The sequence below is a fragment of the Leptopilina boulardi genome, unplaced genomic scaffold, assembly GCF_019393585.1.
Source record: "Leptopilina boulardi isolate dan_hultmark-lab unplaced genomic scaffold, ZJU_Lbou_2.1 LbouV2_249, whole genome shotgun sequence".
NCBI classification, from domain to species: domain Eukaryota; kingdom Metazoa; phylum Arthropoda; class Insecta; order Hymenoptera; family Figitidae; genus Leptopilina; species Leptopilina boulardi.
In genome coordinates, this window is record NW_026137806.1 from 1,315,009 (window position 1) to 1,337,359 (window position 22,351).

General features: G+C 31.1%; 1 protein-coding gene and 1 long non-coding RNA gene across 4 annotated transcripts in view; one reads left to right on the forward strand and one right to left on the reverse strand.

Annotated features, from left to right (window-relative positions):
- The window catches only part of LOC127280752 (prolyl 4-hydroxylase subunit alpha-1), a 157,688-nt gene extending 138,936 nt beyond the window's left edge, over positions 1 to 18,752 (reverse strand). For 2 of the 3 annotated variants that reach the window (XM_051303993.1, XM_051303996.1), the window contains exon 1: positions 10,680 to 11,062. The gene's annotated coding sequence lies outside the window, so the exon portion shown is untranslated. Of the gene's footprint in view, positions 1 to 10,679; positions 11,063 to 18,616 lie in introns of those variants that run through there. The other variant, XM_051303997.1, reaches the window with a different exon arrangement.
- On the forward strand, positions 11,176 to 17,038 carry LOC127280765 (uncharacterized). Its single transcript, XR_007842872.1, has 3 exons — positions 11,176 to 11,338; positions 11,648 to 11,800; positions 16,445 to 17,038. It is a non-coding gene; the product is annotated as an uncharacterized LOC127280765 (long non-coding RNA).
- Positions 18,753 to 22,351: the final 3,599 nt, after the last annotated feature.

Here is a 22,351-nt window from a genome sequence, read left to right on the forward strand (position 1 = left end):
ATTATTATTATTATTATTATTATTATTATTATTATTATTATCCACTCCTAGGGGTTGGTGGACCGTGTCGAGGTGGAGTGGCTTAGGGTCTGGGAGTGAGGGGGTCCGTTACCTGCGTACTCTGAAGCGTTTTTTCTCGCTTTCCTTCGAGGGTGGGGCCTTTGTGAGGGTATCCCGCTTAATTCGGGCTCTTCCTAGAATGAGGGTGGTACTCGTCTTTGTAGGAGGGTGGGACGTCCTCTGACCCGGAGCGTTGGGCTCATTAATAAATGAGTCTTCCGACCTGGATCGGAGACGTATATTCGACGATGAGTTTCGCGGGTCCGCGAGGCTCCCGCACTCCCAGCCTGACCAAGATACAACCCAAAATACATACATGAACATCTACACTGTAACACACTCCTACACACGCATAGAAGTCCCACACAAATACACTTTCACACACTCATAAACCACCGCGCACCCTGCCACGCGGGGCAGTACATTGCGGGGTTTTTTCACAACACTTTCATTTACATATCACATACTTATATGCAAGCCTGGTCTAGGACCTAAGGGAAGGAACCCCGAAAATAAATACAATATGGATAGAAAAGAAACCTTAAGTAAAAATGCTACGCTGCAAGGGAGTTCGGATCCCCTAGCAGAAGTGAATCGGCGCGAGCAAGCAGGCTCCGGTTCGCCATTAAAAAGCTACTGCAGTGCCTTAACAGTGGACCACTTGGCTGCGAAGGCATATAAAGCTACAAGCGAGAAGATGATTGTGGATACTAAAAGACTGGAGGAATCAAACTCTGTGATAGCTGAAGCTTTGACAAAAATGATAGAAATTTTATCTTCGATGGACAATGCCATCCAAAAACAAAAAAATGTCAATATGGACATAAAAAATGGAATACCAGCCCTAAAAACATACTTGGGAGTTATTAAGACAGAACATGAAATTGTCCGTCCAAACGCCTATAGAAAAGAAGAAGTATCACTCAACAAAGGTGAAGAAACCCCCCAAAATAGGAAGCATAAAAGATCAGCTAACAGCCCTTTAGAAAACTCAGTGTCAAATTACTCTGGGAAGAAAGCGAAGGATGGCATAGCGAGCCCGAGATGGAGCAAAGTACCAGAGAAAAAAAAGAAAAAAGATCCTGATCGTCTGACAAGAGAAAGGGATAACACTCCTGAGGGAAATCAAACTATAAAGAAGCCTATGAGGAATAGAACGCAAGCAATGATTATAAAACCCTCGGAAGGTAAATCATACGCTGAAATCCTAACCCAAATTCGACAAAAAGTCAAACCAGAAGAAACGAATACGGAGATTAAAACTATTCGACAAACAAAGACGGGAAGCATGCTCCTGGAATTAGCCAAGGACACATGTATAAATGAAGAATTCACAAAGGCCCTTACAAACGCTGTAGGAGATATAGGAATAGTACAAACCAGAGTACCAAGGACAACTCTAGAGATAAGAGACTTGGATTCTCTAACAACGGAGGAAGAAGTCATTGACGCGTTAAAGAAACAAGTAAAGGAAGAAACTGGGGATGCGAGGGTTAGATTAACTAAACCAAACAGAAGAGAACTCGTTTTAGCAATAGTGGAGGTGAATGAACGGGCAGCAAACGAAATATTGGAAACTGCACGAATCAAAGTTGGATGGGTTTACTGCCGCATTAGGAAACGAGCTGTTGTAAAGCGTTGTTTCAAGTGCTTGGGATATGGTCATTTCGCAAGCGAATGCAAAGGCACAGATAGGAAAGATATTTGCTATAAATGTGGACAAAAGGATCATAAAGCAGTGGAATGCAATGAAGAAATAAAGTGCTTTCTTTGTGCAGAAAAAGACGAAAAGGAACTCAAACATATTGCAGGTTCTGGAAACTGTAAAGTTTTTGTACAAGAACTCGAAAAAGCAAGACGAGACCAAAAATGCTTAACATAATGCAAGCAAATAATCACAGAAGTAAAACTGCAAGAGAGATTCTAGGGCAACTAAGCTTAGAAAAAAAGATAGATTTAATAATCCTAAGCGAACAATACCAAAATGAAAAATCTCCAAACTGGTTCTCAGATAATTTAGGTACTTCAGCAATATGGATAACAAATCCTGCTTCCTTCAGAATTATAAACCATGGAATTGGAAACGGCTTCGTCTGGGTAAGAAGTGACACGCTTACAATCATTAGCTGTTATTTTACCCCAAATGAGCCGATAGCTAATTTTGAAAACAAACTAACAGATCTTGAAGATGCTATAAGAAAGATGAGGGGAAATATAATTATAGCCGGAGACTTTAATGCCAAGGCCCTGGAGTGGGGAATGACTTATAGGGATGCAAGAGGAAAACGTATCATCGAGATGACAGCAAGATTAGACTTAGTGGTTCTTAATAAAGGAAAAACACCAACCTTCAGACGAGCGGGAAACAGACAAACAATACCAGATATATCCTTTTCAACTGGGAATATGGCAAAGCAGGTTAAGGGATGGACAGTGATTGAGGACTTCACAGCAAGTGACCATCAATACATAACCTTCCAAATCTGTAACCGAAGAGAAGGAATGGATGACAAACCGCGGAAAACGTCTAAATGGAATATCGAAAAGATAAACTCCGAATGTCTTGTGTCAGTCATCACTCTGGGTGCATACGCGATAGACATGGAAATTGCGCGCAACTGCAAGGCAGAAACTTTAGTAAACTCTAGCATAAAGTTATTAAAGTCAGCCTGTAACTTGGCTATACCAAGAAAGAGGCCAAGGAATAATAAGAAGGAAATGTATTGGTGGAGTCAAGAAATCGCAGACCTTAGAAAGAAATGTCTCCGGTTACGAAGGAAGGCACAACGAATCAAGAAGAAGAACCTTGAGGAATTTCTCTGCAGAACAGTGGAATATAAAGTTGCTAAAAAGCAACTAGGAAAAGCTATAAAGAGTAGCAAACTAAAATGCTGGAAAACTCTTATAAAGGAAGTGGATGCAAATCCTTGGGGCTTAGGATATAAAGTGGTGACGAATAAACTAAGAAGACATGGAGGTCAAGAAGTAAAATGCTCTCAGGAAATGACACATATTGTAGATACCCTCTTTCCGGCGCACCAGGTACATGACTACCCGAGAGGAGATATAATGGAAGAAATAGAATTATTCAGTGAAAAAGAATTAGCGGATGCAATCAAAACAATGGAACCAAGGAAATCACCTGGCCCTGACGGTATACCAATAGAGGTTTTGAAAATAGTAGCAAAAGCACAACCAAAGTTTTTATTAAATATGTACAACAAGTGTCTTATGGAAGGTATTTTCCCAAAACGGTGGAAGATTCAGCGTTTAGTTCTAATAAGTAAAGGAAAGGGAGATCCAACTGACCCATCAGCATACAGACCACTATGCATGCTGGATACGTCAGGGAAATTGTTGGAAAAACTAATAAAACCACGACTACAAAACGCAATTAAAGCAGCTGGTGACCTTTCAAAAAATCAGTTTGGTTTCAGAAAAGGAATCTCAACAATCGACGCTGTTCAGAAAGTTATACAATTGGCAAATTCTACACGCCAAGGAAACCACTACTCACGACCAACAGCCCTACTCGTCACATTGGACGTTAAAAATGCATTTAACTCTGCAAATTGGAATGATATGATAAAGGCCTTGGAACAAGATTTCCATATTCCCCAATATCTTATGCGCATGATTCAGGATTACCTAAAAGATAGGATCCTAGTCTACGACACTACCGAAGGTCCGCAAAGGAAAAAACTAACGGCTGGCGCTGCTCAAGGATCGGTCTTGGGACCGGAACTATGGAATGCATCCTACGACAGCATCCTACGTCTTGAATTACCAGAGAATACAACGATAATCGGATACGCTGATGATGTGGTAGTGCTAATTTTAGACAAAAACATAGAAAACGCACAACTAACTTTAAACTTAGTAATGAAGCGTATAAGTATATGGATGGAGAAGCACTCTTTAAGTCTTGCACTACAAAAATCGGAGGTGACAATCATCACAACGAGAAGAATCGACACACTTATCCCGATCAAAATCGGAAATGAGACCATACAAGCAAAAAGTGCAATAAAATACCTGGGAATTAAGATCGATACAAAGCTTTCCTTTGCAGAACAAATAAGAAGCGCAGCAGATAAAGCCGCGGCAGTTACGACAAATTTGTGCAGACTAATGCCAAATGTAAATGGGCCGAAATCAAGTAAGAGGAGAACTCTACTCTCTGTAGCTCAATCTATTATGCTGTACGGAGCTGAAATTACTTCAGATGCCCTAAAGACGGAGATATCGAAAAAACCCATAGCTGACGTACAAATAAATGGTGCTCTAAGAATAGCTTGCTGTTACAGAACGGTATCATCGGATGCTGCATTAGTTATAGCAGGAGTTATCCCGATTGATCTATTAATGAAAGAACGCAGGCAGCTATATACAAGAAAAATGGAGATACATAAAGAAGAACTAAAAAAGGAAGTTCGAAATTCAACTTTAGATTCCTGGCAAGAAAGATGGGATAATAGCAAAAAAGGCAGATGGACTGCAAAACTTATCAAACGATTGGACTCTTGGCATAATAGAAAACACGGCGAAGTAAATTATTATCTAACGCAATTTTTGACAGGACACGGATATTTCCGACACTATCTGCATAAAATGGCAAAAATCGAAATCGGAGACTGCATATACTGCCTAAACACGACTGATAATGTAAGACACACGTTTTTCGAGTGCAATAGATGGGCGGAAATCAGAAGGAAATTAGAACTTCAACTAGGAGAACTTCTCTCAGTTGAAACAATTATAGATTTAATGCTTAAGACAGAAAATAATTGGAACAGTGTCGACACATACGTCCATGAAATTCTAACAACGAAAAAACTCGAAGATCAAGATATGTAAAATATATATATATATGTTGTTTTGTTTTATTTATTTAATTTTATATACTGACGAATAAAATAAAAAAGATTATAAACCCAGGCTGGTAGAAAAGAAAAAAGAAGAAGCCGAAGCTCGGCTAAACACCGCCATTTTGCCAAACTCCTGATGAAATGCGAAAGCGATACCGGGAGTTTTTGGTAGGCGAGGAAATAGGGGGTTTTCAGAGAAAAAGCTAAGGACTTTCTCTGTGGTTTTTAGTGGGTATTAGTTGCCTGGAAAGAACCATGGTTATCTTGAGTCCTACACAGCGTGCGTAAAAGCATTTTTTCCGCTTCCTCCTAATAAAAAAAAAAAAAAAAAAAAAAAAAAAAAAAAAAAAAAAAAAAAAAAATTATTATTATTATTATTATTATTATTATTATTATTATTATTATTATTATTATTATTATTATTATTATTATTATTATTATTATTATTATTATTATTATTATTATTATTATTATTATTATTATTATTATTATTATTATTATTATTATTATTACTATATATTGTAATTCTTATCAGGAGATAAAAGTAGTACGAAAACTAACATGTATAAAATAATATAAAAATGAAACTGCATTGTCGTTATTAAATGTAATTTCAAAATATGTACAATTTATATATGAAGCAACATCAATTTATAAAGATAGTTCAATGACCTGAACTACACTGAGAAAACGTGGGTAGAAACTAGGCACTAACGATCCCTGATCTGATTAAAAGAACATATATTTAACACGCTACTTTATAATGAGTGGAGACACCTACTGTTGTAAATTATAAATAAATTGTTACAAAAAAATTTATCTAATAGGTATATAACAGCTCGCGCTATAAAGTATAATTTCAAATATTATTTAAACATCAGAATATTTAGAAAATTATCATTTTTACTCTCGATACTTAAAAAAAAATATGTGATTTAAAAAATGGAAAAATAAAGTTTCTTCCAAATAACTAATTTTTGCATGAGAGATATAAATAAGAGAAGTAAAAAAAAAAAAAAAAAAAAAAAAAAAAATTATAATACACAAATGCTGGTACATGAGAGAGAAAACTTTCAGCAACAGTAGTCACTCTTTTCACGTGCATGTCAAAGTTTTAAACTCTTGACAGTAAAACTGTTCCTCTGAGAATTTTGTTGAATAGAAAACACACACACACATACAAATATATATATATATATATATATAAAATGCAAAAACATTTCTCTCTTGCACTAAACTCGAGAAAATTTTCAAAAAGAAAATTAAACTAACAAGAAGTGTAGACGTCTTTATTTCGTCATATCAATTTTTTTTTTTTTTTTTTTGTTTGGTTAATTTGACTATTTATTTGATTAGCAAAGGAAATTGTGTAGTAATAACAAAATAAACTTTCTAAATAAATGACTGAAAATTATATATATATTTAATTATTACTTTAGCTAAGCGGATAAGGTACACGACTTTTAATCCATTGACGCGAGTTCGATTCTCGCTCTGGAAATGTTTTTTTAAAAATTTATTTAAATTAAATTCCATAATTTATTATAAATATGGGACATAGTAGCGAAATAATTAGATAATAAATTATCATGATAACAATAATAAATAATAAATAATAAAGAATAAATAATAAATAATAAATAATAAATAATAAATAATGAATAATATAATAATAAGAAAATGAATTAGTTTTAAAAAAAGTTCATTTAATTCACCAAATAGAATTTAATTAATAAAATTATTATTTAAATAGATAATGAAAGTAAAAATTCATTATTATTTATTTAATCAAGTTTAAAACGATTGCTTAATTTAAATAATTGCATTAAATTTAATATATAGAAATAATTTTTTGCAATTGATCTATAGTGAAATATAAATTTTTCTTTAATAATAATAAATACACGTTGTTTAATAGGGAAATAGAATGAAATAATTAAGTATAAATAAATTACAAAATTCATTTGATGTTAATTAAAATTACTATATATATATCATTTAAATATTCAAATAGATAACTAGAATTTAATTAATTTGCAGTAATAACGTTTAAGAGCATTTGAACCTTCGTGACGTCACAAATCATGGCGCATGACACGCAAACTTCTCAGGTATGTGAAAAGCACAATTTTGAATATTTTTTAAAAAAACCTTTTGGAAAATGTTCAGAATAACATAGACTCTGTCTGTTATGTGCGGAAAATTCAAAATTTTGCGTTTAAGACGTTTTTTGAACAATGTTTAAGTCACAAATCATGGCGCATGACACGCAAACTTCTCAGGTATGTGAAAAACACAATTTTGAATATTTTTTAAAAAAACCTTTTGGAAAATGTTCAGAGAAACATTGACTATGTCTGTTATGTGCGAAAAATTCAAAATTTTGCGTATAAAACGTTTTTTAAACAATGTTTAAGTTGGTTGTCACAAGTAAGGGAAAATACACGAATTGCTTATATGTAGGCATTGTTTAAAAAACGTCTTAAACGCAAAATTTTGAATTTTCCGCACATAACAGACAGAGTCTATGTTATTCTGAACATTTTCCAAAAGGTTTTTTTAAAAAATATTCAAAATTGTGCTTTTCACATACCTGAGAAGTTTGCGTGTCATGCGCCATGATTTGTGACGTCATGAAGGTTCAAATGCTCTTAATGACTGTCAAAAATTCAAAGTTCCATGCGCTTGATTTTCATTTTAGAATTTAATATGCATTTATGGTAATAATTTAACCACAAATATAATATAATAATTGTTACAATAATTATTTATATAAATAACAGTAACAAATATTATTAAACACCGAAATTCTAATTTAAGAATATATTCTTCGCTCTCTACATTGAAAAAAAAATTTATTTGATTCAAATACCGCGGTGTATTTGGTTATTATATCAAATAAATATTTACTTGAATCAAATATTTCTTATTTGGATCAAATAAATGGTATTTGCTTTAAATACTGAAATATTTGATTCAAATATTATATATTTGATCCAAGTATAAATATTTATTTCATAATAACCAAATACACCGATATTTGAATCAAATAAATTTTTTTTTCAGTGTAATATTCTGAATTAGTAAAAAATAATTACTAATTTGAATTAGTGACTCACTTTTTGCTTATTTGAATTAGTAAAATTTTACTAATTATTAATAACTCTACTCTCTAAATCTGAATTAGTAAAAATGTTTACTAATTTGAATTAGTGACTCACTTTTTGCTTCTAAATTAGTAAAATTTTACTAATTGTTAGTAAAAGTTACTAATAATTAGTAAAATTTTACTAATTCAGAAGCAAAAAGTGAGTCACTAATTCAAAATTAGTAAACATTTTTACTAATTCAGATTTAGAGAGTAACTAAAAATTAGTAAAATTTAATTCTAATGCAAAAAGTGTGTCACTAATTCAAAATTAGTGAACATTTTTACTAATTCAAAATATTAGAGAGCGTGTTTCATTTTTTCGGTGTATATAAAATTTAATACACAATATTCAATTGAATTTCTATTTCACTTATATATATATATATATTTTTTTTTTTTTCATGTCACTAACTTTCTCTAATTCAGAGAAGTGTAAACAATAACCGGGAAATGTGTTTTTTTTTTTTTTTTTGTGCCATTTTTCATATATAATCAATTTGAGATTATTGATGAAGAAACAAAGACAGCAGTTTGCGGCATGTAAAGACCCTTTAATCATCCGTAAATGTAGTGTAATTACAGTGAATCGCAAATCAGTTGCCGCTGCATCTCTCTAGAATGTCATTTATGGATGTGTGGTATGGGGTCGGTGAGAGAAGTTCCTAGTGTATATGCCTTCTTCCTCCGCCAATGATGACGTAAGCCAATAAGACCGCGTCACGTTTGCCGGCAGTTCTCCAGCTGCTTTGGTCAATGCACGATCATGTTATGCGCTTTATCGAATCTCTTTTCTCTCGACACGATATATTATAAATAATATTTAAATCTGACAATACTCATAAATATTCATCAAAAAAAAAAAAAAAAAAAAAACAATAAATAAATAAATCTTAAATTCTTTACCGAAATAATTCATAATTTAAAAAAAAATGATTAAATTATAATTTTTTATTTGCAAAAATTTAAAGTCAGCATATTTTCTCACATATATAAACTAAAATTTAATCGTAAGTACTTAATGGTCTTTTTGTATTTGGTCCTTACACTCAGAGAAATGGTATATTTGCGTCTCCGAGCCTACTAACTCATTTATTTGTTGCAAATATATTTTATTTCATTAAAATAAAAAATTTATTTGAGCCAAAGAAAAATTTATTTCTGACAAATAAAATTTTTATTTACGTCAAATAAATAAATTAGTAGACTCTAAGACAAATATACATTTATTTAACTCAAATATATTTTATTTGATACAAATAAATCATTTTTCTGGGTGAAAATGAAATGAAAAAAATATTATTTTTTAACTTTATATGCAAATTATTATTCTTCTCTATTTACATTCGTGATATAATCAAGGTCACGTGACATAGTAATGTACACTTCCAAATGGCAAACTAAAAAAAATTATTGCAAAATCAAGAATCGCATCTATAAATGCCAACAAGGGAATTGACTCGACATTAGAAAATTGTTTTCACATTTCAATATAATAGAAATGTAGGTTGTATATATTCACATTAGATTTGTTAATTTAATGCAAAAATATATAAAATTGATTAATTATATATAAATTTTTGTATTGTATAATTTTTCATTAATTTAACACAAAAGTATCTTCAATTTATCGCTTTTTTAACCAATTTTTATCAAAATTAGCATAAAATCTAAAAATACTAATTTGAAAATACCTATATATATATATATATATCATTAAGATATGGAAAATTAATGTAATATTTAATATTAAATAAAAATAATATTCTTTTTCTATATATACGACTATTAATTCAATTTTCAATAATTTTGGCGACTGAAATATAACAATACATTAACTGTCATACTCTGATATGTATATTACCAATTCTATTCACGTTCTGCCGAAAATTACATACATCAGAGAATGTACGATTGAAAATTATTCAAATAATAAATGCAATTAAAATTTAAAAAAAAAATTATGCCCTGAAATATTGTCGCGATATTAAATTATATATGAATAATTTCATTAAGTATAAACGAGACAAATGTCCTTCAATTTAAAAAAAAAAATTAATCTCGTCATTGCAGTACTTTATTGGATTTTCTTATCATCAGCTTTTATGTTTCAAACAACCATTCATATCGTCTCTGTCCATTCAATTCTTTACGATCCATAATTTATTTCTGATTTCGTTTTTACTTTATTTTTTTTTTTTTTTGATGACCTTCGTGAAGGGCAGAGATTTTTTCAAAATTCTATTTTTTATTGTAAAGAAAAAAAAATTTATTTGATTCAAATAATCGATTACTTGGTTATTATTAAATAAATATGAATCAAATATTTTTTTATTTAAAATATTTGTTTTAAATACAGAAATTATATTGTTTTAAATAAAATTTATGATGCAAATAAAAATTATTTGGTTCAAGTATAAATATTTGCAAGTATTAAAAATTATTAAAGATTATAGTTTCTGAAAAAATTTAAACTTCGCATATACCAAAATGGAAAACTTTCAACAAAAAAAAAAAAATTAAGATTTCAGTTCAAAAGAAGAGAGAGAAGGTTTAAATTTAAAAACGCGAGAAAAAAATCATCAGAACAAGAATAAACTTACCCGAAAAAGGAATGAAGAAAAAAAAAAAGTCTTCTGATCCCCTGGCGAGAGATGAGTGGTACAGCTGATACCAACGCACACACGATCACAAGTTTTAAAAAAAAAAATTTTTATATTCCGTTTAAAAGAAAAAATTTTTTTTTTTTCAAAATAGAAACATTTATTTATAAGTTGACGAACTAGTTTTCTTGTTTTTCTAAAGTAGGTCGATTTAATTCGCGTGAATCCGCGTGCTTATTAAGGGAACACAGCACACACACCACGCGGTTACCGGCTTTTATAAACTTGATGTTGTTTTGAGAGAGAGTGAGAGAGAGAGAGAGAGTAAGATAGTGAATTGAGGTGTAATGTGTCTGAGAGAGAAACGTTCGAACACAACGAGCGGTCGCACGAGACTACAAGTTTTGGAGTTTGTGAACAGTGGGTGCTCTCTGACTACATGCACATACCACGCTGATGCGCGATAAACGTATTTCTTTACCATCGCGCATCTTCCTTCGTCGCATGTGTCAGATCTGGATGTTTATTTTCTTTCCATGGCATTTCCCGCGGTGGCACACTCGACGCGTGTGCAGCGATTCAAATCTTTGCGCGATATTTCACATTATATAATTTAATCATCTTCAAACACCGACGCGTTAATTATTCCCAACTGGGAGGTAATTTTTGTAATTTTTTGTTGTTGTTGTTAAGAAAGATTCAATCCAAATTCTGATGATTCGGAAATTGAAAACCTTTTTGAAGTGAATATCATCAGTTATTGTTTTTAGAGAAAATGCTATGATCTGTTGTGCTTTTTTAAACCCAACAGATCATCGCAACTGATGGTTTTTTTTTTTTGAAGTGCACAATGTCTGCCACTGCAAAAAGAAGTATCTTATTTTAAGATGTTTTGGTAGCATTTAGATGTTTAAAATGTCTTAAAAATGCTACCAAAACATCTTAAAATAAGATACTTCTTTTTGCAGTGTGGTGTATCAAAAATAGGAATGCACTTTAGGGATACCAATACGAACTCGGAGGCAGAAGCGAAACTGTATTAATAGTAATGGATGATGATCAGTCAAGGCAAGATGTACGTCAAAGAATTTGGAAAACACCGAAAGAAGGTCAACGCAGAGGTAAGTTAAACCAAAATGGTTGGGATAAGATTCACCAGAAGAGAGAACTTATAAGAATAGAAATTTAAGGAGACTAATAAGAACTAGAAGACGTTCACCAAAAAGAGGTTCCAAGAATTATCGGAGATGGTGAAACAAAAGGGTTACACTGGAGATTCGCGACCTGGATTGTTCCCAAGAAAACGCTTCTCATAAGAATTGGAGACTAATACTAATGAGACGATCACAAGAATTATTGGATTGAACGAGATACAGACGGTGGACCGAAAGGGTTACGATTCGCGACCCGGATTACCTTACCAAAGGTGCTATCAGTAATTCTAAAAGCATCTGAAAACAGCAGAAAGGTGACGGTGAACCCAACAAGAGATAAAACTCGCTGTTGTTGCCGCTAACTAGAATGAGGCTAACATACTGCAGCAACAGGGTACAGCTACTAAACGGAGAAAAAAGAATTGTTATGGTTACTAAAAATTAAGTCCACACAATAATTTCGTATAGAACCAGCAGTTCTATTTGTTTTTGGGACAAAAAAAAAATTATTAAAAATGGATTGTTATTAAAACTATTTGGATTGTTCGCCGCGAACAAACAGAATTGTATGAAGAACAAAGAAAATTGTTATGAAACAGTTGAAATAACAAAACTAAATTGTTAAATCTGCAATACAATTTGTTGTATTAAAAGCTTTGATCCGTCTAATACAATTTGTTTAGTTTCTTCGCCTTCTAAAATAATCGATAACAGATTTCCATAGGTCATATCAACAGTTTCATTTGCATTAAAATCTGTGGAACATTCAGCTTCTGAATCAAATTCTTTGACCTGAATCCAACAAATTATTTTGCGTTGAAATTTGTTGTTAAATAATATTTAATATACATTTTGGGTCAGTCCACTGACTTTCGTCTAATAGTGGTTGCGACCAAATTTTAAAAAACAGTGATATATTTTTAAATTTTATGTTTTCAAATTTTCGAATATGTATATCACATTTCCGCACATCGTAGGATTATGTATAAACATATTCTTAATCGAGAAAAACGTGTGATAAAAGCAAAAACTTTAATTGATAATTATCAGTTAATGTTTTTTGCTTTTATCACACGTTGACAGATATCACACACGCTTTTTATTACAAAAACGTGTGTGATACGTGATTATTATCATAATAATATACACTACCGTCGGAAATTGTCGGTACGATTGACGTGCGCAGGATGAAATGTTGATGTCGCACCTAAATTAAGATATTTTAAGTTTGAGAAAAGCTAGAGACTTGAAACTTAGATCACCTGAAAGCTGATAAAATTCTGCTTCTGAATATATACCTAGAATTTTTTTTTCGACTTTCTGGAGCGATTATAACACTGGAAAGATTTCGAAAAAAAAACGTCTAATTTTCCCAATTTCGTACCCAGTTTTTGATTCCCTGCATAATCTAGGAAAATGCAAGGAAAAATTTGTAACTCCTACAACATAATCTTTAAGATCTTAGCTTTAAAAGTAATTTTTAAGACTTAAAAAATATTGTTTCGTTTTTGAGATAAGTTGAAAAATGTCAGAGCATGTTTTTTACACAACTCAGCGTCAAAGATTAGTTCTTGCATCCCCGCTGCTTCGCCCGTTCCTTGCGCCAGGGCCGAATATGCGTGCGGGCCCCTGCTTGAAACCCGTCTTGTATTTTCTTACATTTACAGTTATTGATTATTAGAATATTAATTAATTTATTTAAAAAATGTTATTATTATTAGTTAATTAAAAGTTTAACTGCCTAATTTATCAATAAATTCTATAAGTTTTTGTTTGCAAAATTCAATGAATCATTGTTTTTCTTTGCTTATTAGAAATTGTCGAAATATTATTCTCATTATTCTCATAAGATTCCAAAACTTTTCAAGCTGTTGACAATATTATAGGTAAAATTTAACCAAAGGTTTGAATGTAGATACAAAAATTAGTCTCGATTAAAAGGGCAGAAAGTGCATTTTCAGAAAAAAAGAATATTCTTATGTACACTAAATTATATATAGTATAATATAATATAATATAATAAATAATAATAATATAAATATTAATAATAATAATAGAATATTTATAACATTTATATCTTAATTTAGGTGCGACATCAACATTTCATCCTGCGCACGTCAATCGTACCGACAATTTCCGACGGTAGTGTATGTTTACACATAATCCCACAATGTGAAGGAATGTGATATATACATATTCGAAAAATTAAAAATATATTTTTTTCCTTATTTTTTTTTACAAAAATAATGATTGTTGATATGTGAGAGGAGAATTTTACATTGTAATATATTAAATATCTGAAGAGGCCCAGCGTGAATAGTCAAGAGCTAATATTAAATATTAAATAAATGTGGATTTCACAAAAAAAAAACAACTTCTAGGGACAGAACGTCCATATAGGATTCCTCCATTAAATTATCCATTATTATACTATTAATGTATACATACATATAATATTCAACGCATTTGTATAATATCAATTTCATAAATTTTTTTTTTGGCAAAAACATTTTTCTGAGCATTAAATCAACGGGATATACAAAATTTGCCAAGATATATATATACGAACATGCGGATATTTTGAACAATAATGTAGAATTCCACATCTTTGCACACACAGAGCCAAATCTGAAACTTGAATACTAAAACTTTAAACACGTTTATCTCAACCATGTTTTCTGCTTTGCATCTACGATTTTGTAAGTAAACGAAATTTTTGAAAAGAAACATGAAAACAAAAACATTTGAGTTTTATATAAACTTTTCTAATATATAATATATATTTTTAATGAAATGTAGTGCGTAAAATGTTTAATATAATTTTAAACTTAATTTTATAGATGTCTCTACATTGTAATTAAAATGTATATAAAAATTTAATTAATTTTTTCAGTGCGTATTAAAAAAAAATACAGTTGAATAATTTGCATGCTAGTAAAATTCTAAAATTTCTTCCATTGTATACGCGCGTAACCACTGAATTAACTCTTGATGCAATTTTTGCCCGAAAAACAAAAAAACCACTATACAAAACCTACCGAGTGTGAAAAACGAGCTCTCAGAGTGACAGAATCGGAGGCAAGAATGCAACATGTACCAACAGAATAGGTGTAAAAGTGATATTTCTTCTGGACCGCCTAATTAAAGGACCAGAGTTTGCCATTTTCGGTATATATAGATGAAGAGAGGAGGGTGTGAAATTCATCGAGGCAGCAAAAAGCTGAGTGCAACACACTTCAGTATGGAGGAATATTCTCGTCAGAATGTAGAAACTTTCGAGAGTGACGTGGTTTTAATATATATATATATGATAACGCAAGTGAGAAACTTATATATATATATGCACAACTTTTAGCCAGACACCTTTTCTATAGGGTTTATACTCTTCAATCATAAATCGCAAAAACTCGGGAAAACTTGTATATTGCATCGAATTTACTGTTATAATCGATTGCTAAATAATCTCATATATTTTAGGGTTTATTTTACGAGGCAATTTTATGGATGACTATACCGATTTCTCTTCGTAAATCATAATAGCTCCTATAAACTATAACAAAAATTATTGACCTCCAATTTTCTCAATTTCTTCCCAAAAAAAAAAAATTTCATTTCCAATAGTTTTATTGTTTATACAATTATTCACAAAAATAGAAGAAATTTTATTGTTGTATATAATATTTCTTATACCATAATAAAGAGAGCGATCATTAAATTTATTGGATAAATCTTATTACGAATCAAAATGTATTTAAAAAAATAAAAAACCGATGAATCTAGAATCCTGTTATTCTATAAATAAAGTCCTAAAAACAAGTTTAATTTTCTCGTTAAGACGAAGAGGATGAGTCTGACACTTTTCCAGTCCTTTTATATAGTCTTTTAGAAAGGAAATGCAGACTGAAAACTTTTCGCCTAGACAGGGGTGTAACAAACTACCAAAACGAACATGGAATTAGAAAATGCAAGTAGCAAAGGAGGGAAGAAAAGTATCAAGGGAAAAATGTGAGATGGAACACACACACACACACACATAGAGAGAGAAAAAAGAAGAAGAATAAAATCATGAGAAGGGGATGAAGGTTTCCAGATAGTCAACATTTCAACGACTAATGGGAATAGGTGAAAAAGGCAGAAAGAACAAAAGCATTGTATTCACAATATTTATATATATATATATCTCTTATGTCGATTTTTAGACTGTTCCGGAAAATTATCTTTCACGTAAGTTAATTTTGAAAAAAAAAATAATTACTAAAAAAAATTTTGCAGAATCAAATTTTATGAGATAAAACATGAAACAAAAAATGTTTCACATTTTTTTTTTTTTTGGTGCACAAGTGATTAATGCGTAACGCATCCGGTTCTCTGGTAGTATATGCGTGAACGAAGGGTATATGGTTTCCGAGTGAAAAGAGATTGCAAACAGGGAATTGTAAAGTTCGTTATATACAGAAGCGAAAGATTTATGTTCACAAAGTGTCCCAAAGTTCCTGTATATATATATACTTTGTTCTTCTCGCTATTATCGACTTTGAAACTTGTCCGCGATATTTTTTTTGTTGTACACATTTCGAATCCAATAGTTTCAAATACAATATATTTGCGCAGAATACATCAAAGGGTCCACCCACTCATTTCCAGCATCATGGTCCTGGCACGACACGGGAACAATTTAATTAAATGGCGGCAACATGTATACCTTCCATAAACAGAAAGGGGGTGTCGTCGTTTCAACAATATAATTCAATTTGTGTATGTATTGACTGCATTTTTTGTATATACATTTAAACAAAAACATCTTTCAATGATTTTTTTTTAATTCGATTTGAAATGAAAAAAAAAAATATTCTGTTCATTTGATTTGAGTTTTGTAAATTGTGTAATAGAAAGTCGACAATAAAAGTCAATAGGAAAATATAGTATATAATTACAATATTTTTTTTTATTGTAAAATTCTTATTTAAGTGTGATAAATTATGATCTTATATCATCACTTTCTCTTTATTTAATTCTTAACAATTCAATGCATCGAAAAACGATGTACTAGATTTAAATTCTATTCGCGAAGAAGATTCGCACAAGAATTGGTTTTGTGTCCTATTCGATGTCGTCAGGTCATCTCAAACGAGGAGCCATAAATTTTCCATTGTATATCCGTATAAGCAGACACATGATGTGAGTTACACCTCGATAAATTGCTAAGATGTCGAGGTATATATCGTTTTTCAAACGAACGAGGTCAAATGTCTTTCAAATTCAACTATATACATTTTTTTTTATTGTATTTCAATTATTTAATTGATAATTAAATATTTTAGTAATAAAAATTTTTTAGTAATAAAAATTTTTTATTCAAAATAAAATCTTTTTTCTTTTTTGTAAAATGTAATGAAAGGATAAAGGCGTGACATTGAAGTAATCTGAAACTACAAGATAATTCGCATGATCCTTTTATAAAGTTTTGTTAATCTTCTCTCATATTCACTTTATCTCACCTTTTGCTCTGTATGCATACAATTATACACACAGCGTGAAATGGATGTAGCTATATAGCAGAATACTGTGGACGACTTAAGCTTATCGCCTTTTACGGTGCACACTGAAGTAGTGGCTAGTCTCATTAGCTAGTTTTACTGGGCTTTTCTCTCACTTTACTTTACTCCACAACTGCTCCTTCTTGTTACTACTACTACTACTACCACTCCAATCCTAATTCGGTCTTCTACTCTTCTCTTTTGATTCTCGAATTTCTTCCAAATCCAGAATTCAACTGAGAGACTTGGTTCTGAATTTACCTCGATTCAGCCAATTAGCAGCAGAAGCGTGCAACTTGAACAGAGAGGAATGCAATCGATTTTATACCCACATCGTTAGGTGAACTAAAGTTTTTTCATTTAAATTGATATTATTGACATTTGTCAATTCTTTCACGTTCCAAACATTTTTTTTTTTAAATGACTATAATCATTGAATATATAGTTAGATTGCAAATTCAATGTCCACATATATATACCGCATGTATCCGATTATGCACGAATTGTGGGTTCGTAGTCCAACTAAGCTGCACATAACGTGTAAGCTTCTCATCTGTGTATCATCTAGTATGCCCAGGTCCGTTTTAGGTTCCATTGTCCACTCACTTCGGAAGCATCAAGCTCCTTACATGTATTCCGCTCATAAATTATATCTCGATTTGGATTACACATCAGTAACGAACATATTGCTCTGTTAATGTTATTACCCTAGTTAAACACAAATAACCGAATTCGCAAACATATGGACCTCTATATACACACAAATTAATTTTACATATTTGATTGACAAATTAGTCATTTTTATATTATTAGAATAACTATCGTATTTCAAAGAAAAGAACATAAAGAGTAGAATCTTCTAAACAGTTAGTTAAGCCAGTTTTGATTTTTGTTTCTATTGAATAATTGGTAAAAGGTATAAGAGTAGAATCTTCTTAATTCGGACTGACTAAACTGCCGCTACTTTTTGACGGTTTTGAAAATATTTTCTTTTTTTTTTCAACAAATTAAGTTGGAATGCAATGAAGCATTAAAGGTGTCTCCGCACATATCTTTAGAACATTTCGCCACAGTTCAACTCTGATATACGCTCGCGCACTCATTCGTCGGGAGAATACTTTATCGTGCATGAATAATGTATCCTTCGGTCTGATAGTGAGTATACCAACATTTAGGCAGCTTTGGCCAATATTGATACACGGGTTTCACCAGATTCTACTACTATATATATGTGTGTGTGTTTTACCTGTTCCACCTCCTTCCCTATCCCTTTCATCTCCTCCTTTTCAACATGTCCTGGGAACACCTTGTCACTCTGTCTTCAGGATACAGGTATAGAGTAAACTTGCAAACACATCTTGCTTAATGACGAGTCAACAAGCATCAAAGATAGACCCTAGAACACGAGGAACTTTGAGTTAAGATCCTCCATACGAGGAGCAAGTGTATCTAACTGAATTTTCAAATTTTGAAAATTATTTTAATTCAATATTATTTTTTGATTTTTTTTTATACACGGAGAGAAATAATTGATTAGGCTATGCTAAGTATTGGATAGGGTAGCAATTTTTGTTGGGCTCTATAGCGCGATCAAATTAGTTTGCACTGAAAAAAAAATTTATTTGATTCAAATACCGGTGTATTTGGTTATTATCAAATAAATATTTACTTGAATCAAATATTTCTTATTTAAATAAAATAAATGTTATTTGCTTCAAATACTGAAATATTTGATTCAAATACTATATATTTGCTTCAAATAAAAAATATTTGATTCAAGTAAATATTTATTTGATAATAACCAAATACACCGGTATTTGAATCAAATAAATTTTTTTTTCAGTGTGCTGCTGCAACTATTTCTGTTGTATACTCACAAGTTGGATACTGTAACAAATTTCGATAGCTAGTATATACATTCCATTGAATGCCTCATCCATCTTTCTTGCGCATAGTTACCTCTAATTTTGTTAGTACAACTATTTTGATTGGTGGGATATCTAATAATATTTAGAAAAAAATAGATTTAATTAAATAAAAATATCTTTCATACACGATACGATAATAAATGTTTTTTTTACTATAAAAACAAACATTTACTTGAGCGGATATGAAATTTTTTAAATTTGATTCCATTTATATAGTCACTTATATGATAAATAATAATTCATTTATAGACATCAGTGAAATTATAATAAATGAAAATTTTGAGAAAAAGAATTTCAACCAAATAACATGCATAAAATAAATACAATGATAAATAAATAAAATAGGGGAAATAATGATGATCCAGAAAGCATGTGCAGTAAGGTTAGAGGTTAGAGTCAAGCATTTGTATATTCATCAAGGATAATAAAAACTTACCTCGAAATGTTTTGATTAAAAAGTCTGCAGGCTCCGGTGCAACGACTTGTAGAAATTTTATTGTGCTTTCATCCATTTTTTATCACAATAATTAACACGATTAACACTTTTCACGAGACGCGACGATATGAACCGTCATTACAAGCGCGGCATCCATATGCAATTAACACAATGCGCTTGCGCGTCACATGACTTACCGGTATGCTTCTCAATTGGTTGCCTCAAGCAACTTGGTTGATGACGGTAGCCTACTACAAGCATGCAATATCCAATTCAAATATAAATTTTAAAATGATAATGTGACCAACGGTGATGATTGATATATCATTTTAGATAGATGTTACAACAAATTCTCTGTTATCCAATAAAAAAATGGATGCATTAGCCAACCATTTTTCTCCGTGTAGTATTATCAGAAGGGCAACATTTGAACTAAACCAGATAAACTAATACCAGGAGCAATATAATCCTTTGAGTAATGATGATGCTGGCGTTAATACTTGCCATTTCAATATTGATTTGGTCGATCAGAGCATATTCGATTCACACGAGCAATAGATTATATATATATATATATGTTAAAGTCCTTGGCCCAAGGTGGTAATTTCAAATTCCAATCTCAAGGGATCTTGCTTACCTTTCTCAACAATGATATGAAAATGTCAAGCATACAAGATGCGCGAGCACAAACTTTTTCCTCATAATATATTTAAAAATTATTAAAGAAAATTTAATAAATTATGAAAATATAGAAAATAAATATAGGAAAAAAAAGCTATGAATACTTTCATAACCATTAAATATCTTTGAGGAGAGTAGCGATTGCGACAGCAACTAGATTGATTTTCCTCGCGACATGAACTGCACATGAAGCTTTAGTGACAAGAAAAATGAAGTTGTGAGAGAACTTTCCAGTAAACTACTAACAATATTTTCAGTGTGTGTGTATATATATATATATTTGTAATCGAATATCGAAGCTCATATTTGCAGTCTGCTTGCACTATGTAGAGAAAAATTTTCAAACACTCACCCTAAGTATGCGCAAATATTCACAATACAATGTGTTTGTGTCTGTAAAAAATTTACATTCGTGTTAATGTATATACACACACACGCGAAAGTTGGTCCCTGCGAGTGAAGCGTGTTTCCACCGATTGACGAGATGCGTATAGGGGTGCAAACGTGATAACACAAAATCTTGTAAAGCATCAACTTCTTTTTTTTTTTTTGCCCCCAAGAGAGGAAAAAAATACATTTTTGTACACATGGAAAAAAAATTAACCTTCGATATAAGTTGAAATGAATTTAATTTTCCAAGCGATCGAAATTGAAAAGAGATCGTTGGGTATTTTTATTGAAATACCTTTCAATTTTTTAATAAAGTTTCTATTTCTCTATTTTAACTTTTTTCTAATTCTGGTTTTTTTTTGGAAACTATATATAGGTGTCTCAGATTAAACTATCACCGTCATCTTTACAACCGAGACTACTGGTTCCGTTTATCTAGCAATTCGTGTGTTTGTTCGTCAAACTCATCGTCGTCAGACGTTGGTGAGTTTCTATTGAAGTGCACACATTTCTCTACGGCAGACTCCCTTTTCTCCCTTTAAACTTCATACATATGAAACGAAATTCCGGTGTCTCAATGAAAACTATATTCCCAACCCCCATTTCCTTATGCACGTCACAGGAGTCTGCTTTTCATTTGAAAATTTTAGTAAGTGATTTAAAAATGATATTTTACTTTTGTTTTTCAAAATTATTTATATATAAAATGAAACATTTATAACAGATAAATTAGTTTTCAATTAGCATTAGTTTTCAATTTCTAAAACTTAATCCAAGAGGATTATGAGTGTTCCCTGGTTAGCATTAAATTTCCTACTATCTCTCTGTCATTATATTGGTTCATTTTGAGAATTTAGTGGTAGTTTAAAGGAGTCCCATGGGATGTGTGAAATTCTGATAGCCGTCGGGGACTTGGTTTTGAGAGACAAAACTTCGACACAGTTTCTGTTTGCATATACGTTTGTCGTTGTCAATTCAACACTTCTGACATTTCATATACATGTAAACAATTCATATATATTAATGAAATGTCATTGCACTTAGTTTCAAAATCGCGTCTACAAGATCAAAAAACTTTTTTAATATACAATTTCCTAATTTGCACAACATTTTCATATGTTTCTAACGCATTGAAATTAATTTAATATTTGTATTCATCTTTAACAGAAATTTAGATTAATTATATATGCAAAATGATTGACTTGCTTTTAGAGAGATAATTTTACTACAGTAATTAATCACTTTTGACTGATTTATTGGTCTTCGATTTCAGTTGGGTTTGGAAATTGAAAATTTAATTACGATCAATTTACTTTTAATTCATTCGTCTATTTTGAGAGTTTAAATTTTGATTAAAGTACAGAAAATTAAATATATTATGTAATAGATTTTTTAGATTCAATATATTATTAATATATATATATATATAGAAATGCAATATTCGAAATGCATATTTGATTCTAATCCAATGATGATGTAAAACAAACATGAATTTCAATGATATTAGAAAGCGAGCGGCACATTCTAATAAGTCGTTTTTCACCAT